Raw genomic sequence first — 6,426 nt, 5'->3', positions numbered from 1 at the left:
GAAACATGGCATTCTACGTGACCTGGAGCTTATGGGGCTTAAGGGACACCTCCCCCGATTTGTGGAGGAATTCCTGAAAGATCGAAAATTTCAGGTTCGAGTGGGCAACTCCGCTTCTGACACTCATGACCAGGAAATGGGTGTACCCCAGGGCAGCATTCTGTCAGTCACCCTGTTCAACATTAAAATAAATAGCATCATAAATGCGCTGTCCCCTGGCATAGAGTGCTCTTTGTATGTTGATGACTTTGTCATTTTTACTTATGGGAAAAACATGAACACCTTAGAAAGAAAATTACAGTTGTGTTTAAACAAAATTCAGGGTTGGGCAAACGATAATGGTTTCAAATTTTCAGACTCCAAAACAGTTAGTATGCATTTTTGTAATCTAAGGGGACTCCACCCAGACCCTGAACTATTTATACACAAAAAGAAGATCCCTGTCGTGAAAACTACAAAATTTTTAGGCCTCACCTTAGATTCCAAATTTAATATCTCCCCCACATTAAGGAACTTAAGAAGAAATGCCAAAAGTCATTAAACATACTTAGAGTACTCAGCTATACGGACTGGGGAGCTGACAGAGATACCTTGCTGCTGCTTTATCGGAGTCTAATTCGATCCAAGCTAGACTACGGATCCATAATATATGGAGCAGCAAGGAAGTCGTACCTAAAAATACTGGAACCAATACAAAATGCTGCCCTGCGTCTCTGTCTCGGCGCGTTTCGTACATCACCTATCCCAAGTCTCCATGTGGAGGCTGGAGAACTCCCCATGGATATAAGAATGAAAAAGCTTGCATTGCAGTATATAGTCAAGCTAAAATCCAACCCCACGAACCCTGCTTTCGACTCCATATTTAACCCCACAGAGGTAGAATTATACAATCGAAGGCCTAACGTCATACAGCCGTTGGGCCTTCGAATGAGAGAACCCATCCAAAATTTAACCCCACCCATTGTCCAAATCTCTAAAATAGAAACCCCTCAGAATCCTCTTGGCTAATGAATAAACACAAATTAAATGTATCCCTCCTTAATTTCAAAAAAGAAAATACAGACCCAAGCATACTACAAGTCCACTTTAGGGAACTGCAGGAGAGCTACGGAGATTGTGGCACCATCTACACAGACGGATCCAAAATGGATGGAAAGGTCGCGTGTGCCTGCTCCTTTCGGAACAAAACAATCTCCCGTAGATTCCCCGATGGATGCTCCATCTTTACGGCCGAATTGCATGCAATATCGCTTGCACTTATGGCCGTTAAAGCATCAAACAGGAGAAAATTTATAATCTGCTCCGACTCCAAATCTGCATTGCAAGCTTTGGGGCGGATGAAGACTGACATCCCATTGGTACATAAGAGCCTGAAGCTGTTGGACCAAATAAAAGCCGACCGTAGGGATGTCACCTTCATCTGGGTCCCCTCCCATGTTGGCATTGAGGGAAACGAAGCCGCAGACAGAGAAGCAAAGAGAGCTCTAAATCATGCGGTGTCAGGAACCCAAATTCCCTACTCGGACCTGAGACAAAGTATTGCCTCTGCCACCTATCGAGAGTGGCAGAACCAATGGGAGGCTGAGACTCACAGTAAACTCAGGCAGATTGTGGCGGATGTCAGGTGGCGGCCCACATCTAAGGGTCTGACAAGGCGTGGTAGCACGACCATGTCCAGACTTAGGATTGGCCACACCTACATCACGCACTCTTTTGTACTGAAGAGAGAGGAGCCCCCACTTTGTGAGTACTGTGACTCTCGCCTCACCGTGGAACATATCCTCGTTGATTGCCCCAGATACCAGGATGTCAGGGCGAAATATTTTAGAGCCACTAATTTAAAAACACTAATTGATAATGTCGACCCTGGGAAGGTACTGGGCTTTATCCGGGAAGTGGGGCTATCTACGAAGATCTGATTTCTGAATTTGTGATCGTGCACTATTTACTTTAGATTTTTACCAAATATTTAAATTTTTACTACCTTTATTATTTTAACTGTGAATAGACCTTGATTTTAATGATATGACTGTATAGAATCTGGCCCTTGTTGTTTAGAGAGAGTAGTCCTTAAGGGACTCCAGGCACGACATGGCCTAAATTGTGCCGATGTGCCTCAAATCAAAAATCAAATCAAATCAATATGACAATGAGCTAAGTAGAAAATAAATGTATAACGCCCGGCACATTTTGACTGATTCCACCTAGCAGGCTTCTTCAGCAGATTCTTGTCTACAGATTGAGTTCTGACTGATTCCACCTAGCAGGCTACTTCAGCAGATTCTTGTCTACAGATTGAGTTCTGGACTTGACCTATAGCTAAATGTATGAACCCTGTAGTCCTCTCTGCTCTTATATCAAGTAGATACAAGCAATCATTATTAGATCCTATTCTAAGCAATCGTTAATGGCCGTGTTCCATCTGCCAAAAAGACAAAGTGTGCAGTGTTCTCAGGTCAGTGAATTCGCACCTGGATCACTTAACCTTATTTCATAGTCAAACAGTTAGCTGCTGCTGCAACCTGGTGCCAGCTAGCTGGAAACGGGGGTGGGGGGTGGGGGGTTACATTCTGGCATCACACCTTGCTGCTGGTACTGTCTGACACATAAGCACTGCCAAGTATCTTTGTTTCTACTCCATCCAACTACTTGCAATGCAATTCTATTTATTTCAATTTAAAGTAGAACAAAACAAAAAGAAGGTTACAAAGACAGTTTGTGTGAAAATCGGCCTCCGAAGTGGTCCACCCAGGCAAGTAAAAAGGCAGAAAGAAGATCAGAATAAAATTCAATCAAAGGCGAATGACAGAAAAAAATGGAGAAAGAAGGTTAACAGATCTTGTGTGGTTCCCCAACGGTCCAGGGATAAGTTGAAGTGTACCTCCGTGTGCACCTGACCTAACTGATGTCATGTAATGAATATCTAATTGATCTAATTGTTTTGTAACGGGTCAATCTCTTATTCAAAGGGGGAAAAAAATCCGTTCGTTTAGTGTTCTATGACTGTGATACCCAGCTGATGTTCACGCGATAATATGTAAAACTTCATTATGTTCTACTTATATGCATACTATTTTTTTTTCTCTTTTAAAAAAAGTAAGCATTTTTTTTGTGTAAATTTATAGTTAGTATGACAGAACATACTAAACTTAGCAACATTTGTAAACAAAATATTTTCTTTGTCAAAAAATCTAAACCCGTTAGCATAAATGTGTTAAAAATATGGTAAATTGTCTAATGATCTCTGAAGACACCACCTAGTCCTAATGATCTCTGAAGACACCACCCAGTTCTGATGATCTCTAAAGACACCACCCAGTTCTAATGATCTCTGAAGACACCATCTAGTCCTTATGATCTTTGAAGACACCACCCAGTTCTAATGATCTTTGAAGACACCACCCAGTTCTAATGATCTCTGAAGACACCACCTAGTCCCTATGATCTTTGACACCACCCAGTTCTAATGATCTCTGAAGACATTACCCAGTTCTAATGATCTCTGAAGACACCATCTAGTCCTTATGATCTTTGAAGACACCACCCAGTTCTAATGATCTTTGAAGACACCACCCAGTTCTAATGATCTTTGAAGACACCTCCCTGTTCTTATGATCTTTGAAGACACCACCCAGTTCTATTGATCTTTGATACCACCCAGATCTAATTATCTTTGATACCACCCAGTTCTAATGATCTCTGAAGACACCACCCAGTTCTAATGATCTCTGAAGACACCACCCAGTTCTAATGATCTCTGAAGACACCACCTAGTCCCTATGATCTTTGACACCACCCAGTTCTAATGATCTCTGAAGACACCACCCAGTTCTAATGATCTTTGAAGACACCTCCCTGTTCTTATGATCTTTGAAGACACCACCCAGTTCTAATGATCTTTGAAGACACCTCCCTGTTCTTATGATCTTTGAAGACACCACCCAGTTCTAATGATCTCTGAAGACACCACCCAGTTCTAATGATCTCTGAAGACACCACCTAGTCCCTATGATCTTTGACACCACCCAGTTCTAATGATCTCTGAAGACACCACCCAGTTCTAATGATCTTTGAAGACACCTCCCTGTTCTTATGATCTTTGAAGATACCACCCAGTTATAATGATCTCTGAGGACACCACCCAGTTCTAATGATCTTTGATACCACCCAGTTCTAATTATCTTTGATACCACCCAGTTCTAATGATCTCTGAAGACACCACCCAGTTCTAATGATCTCTGAAGACACCACCTAGTCCCTATGATCTTTGACACCACCCAGTTCTAATGATCTTGAAGACACCACCCAGTTCTAATGATCTCTGAAGACACCACCTAGTCCTTATGATCTTTGAAGACACCACCCAGTTTTAATGATCTCTGATGACACCTCCCAGTTCTAATGATCTCTGAGGACACCACCCAGTTCTAACGATCTTTGATACCACCCAGTTCTAATTATCTTTGATACCACCTAGGTCTAATGATCTCTGAAGACACCACCCAGTTCTAATGATCTCTGAAGACACCACCTAGTCCTTATGATCTTTGACACCACCCAGTTCTAATGATCTCTGAAGACACCACCTAGTCCTTATGATCTTTGACACCACCCAGTTCTAATGATCTCTGAAGACACCACCCAGTTCTAATGATATCTCAAGACACCACCCAGTTCTAATGATCTCTGAAGACACCACCCAGTTCTAATGATCTCTGAAGACACCACCTAGTCCATATGATCTTTGACACCACCCAGTTCTAATGATCTCTGAAGACACCACCTAGTCCTTATGATTTTTGAAGACACCCCCAGTTCTAATGATCTCTGAGGACACCACCCAGTTCTAATGATCTCTGAAGACACCTCTCTGTTCTTATGATTTCTGATGACACCCAGTTCTAATGATCTCTGAAGACACCACCCAGTTCTAACGATCTTTGATACCACCCAGTTCTAATGATCTTTGATACCACCGTTACCACCCAGTTCTAATGATCTTTGATACCACCTAGTTCTAATGATCTCTGAAGACACCACCCAGTTCTAAAGATCTTTGATACCACCCAGTTCTAATTATCTTTGATACCACCCAGTTCTAATGATCTCTGAAGACACCATCTAGTCCTTATGATCTTTGAAGACACCACCCAGTTCTAATGATCTTTGAAGACACCACCCAGTTCTAATGATCTCTGAAGACACCACCTAGTCCCTATGATCTTTGACACCACCCAGTTCTAATGATCTCTGAAGACATTACCCAGTTCTAATGATCTCTGAAGACACCATCTAGTCCTTATGATCTTTGAAGACACCACCCAGTTCTAATGATCTTTGAAGACACCACCCAGTTCTAATGATCTTTGAAGACACCTCCCTGTTCTTATGATCTTTGAAGACACCACCCAGTTCTATTGATCTTTGATACCACCCAGATCTAATTATCTTTGATACCACCCAGTTCTAATGATCTCTGAAGACACCACCCAGTTCTAATGATCTCTGAAGACACCACCCAGTTCTAATGATCTCTGAAGACACCACCTAGTCCCTATGATCTTTGACACCACCCAGTTCTAATGATCTCTGAAGACACCACCCAGTTCTAATGATCTTTGAAGACACCTCCCTGTTCTTATGATCTTTGAAGACACCACCCAGTTCTAATGATCTTTGAAGACACCTCCCTGTTCTTATGATCTTTGAAGACACCACCCAGTTCTAATGATCTCTGAAGACACCACCCAGTTCTAATGATCTCTGAAGACACCACCTAGTCCCTATGATCTTTGACACCACCCAGTTCTAATGATCTCTGAAGACACCACCCAGTTCTAATGATCTTTGAAGACACCTCCCTGTTCTTATGATCTTTGAAGATACCACCCAGTTATAATGATCTCTGAGGACACCACCCAGTTCTAATGATCTTTGATACCACCCAGTTCTAATTATCTTTGATACCACCCAGTTCTAATGATCTCTGAAGACACCACCCAGTTCTAATGATCTCTGAAGACACCACCTAGTCCCTATGATCTTTGACACCACCCAGTTCTAATGATCTTGAAGACACCACCCAGTTCTAATGATCTCTGAAGACACCACCTAGTCCTTATGATCTTTGAAGACACCACCCAGTTTTAATGATCTCTGATGACACCTCCCAGTTCTAATGATCTCTGAGGACACCACCCAGTTCTAACGATCTTTGATACCACCCAGTTCTAATTATCTTTGATACCACCTAGGTCTAATGATCTCTGAAGACACCACCCAGTTCTAATGATCTCTGAAGACACCACCTAGTCCTTATGATCTTTGACACCACCCAGTTCTAATGATCTCTGAAGACACCACCTAGTCCTTATGATCTTTGACACCACCCAGTTCTAATGATATCTGAAGACACCACCCAGTTCT

The sequence above is a fragment of the Biomphalaria glabrata genome, chromosome 2 (genome assembly GCF_947242115.1).
Source record: "Biomphalaria glabrata chromosome 2, xgBioGlab47.1, whole genome shotgun sequence".
NCBI lineage: Eukaryota > Metazoa > Mollusca > Gastropoda > Planorbidae > Biomphalaria > Biomphalaria glabrata.
The sequence above is the reverse complement of the archived record's forward strand: the minus strand, read 5'-3'. Positions refer to the sequence as shown.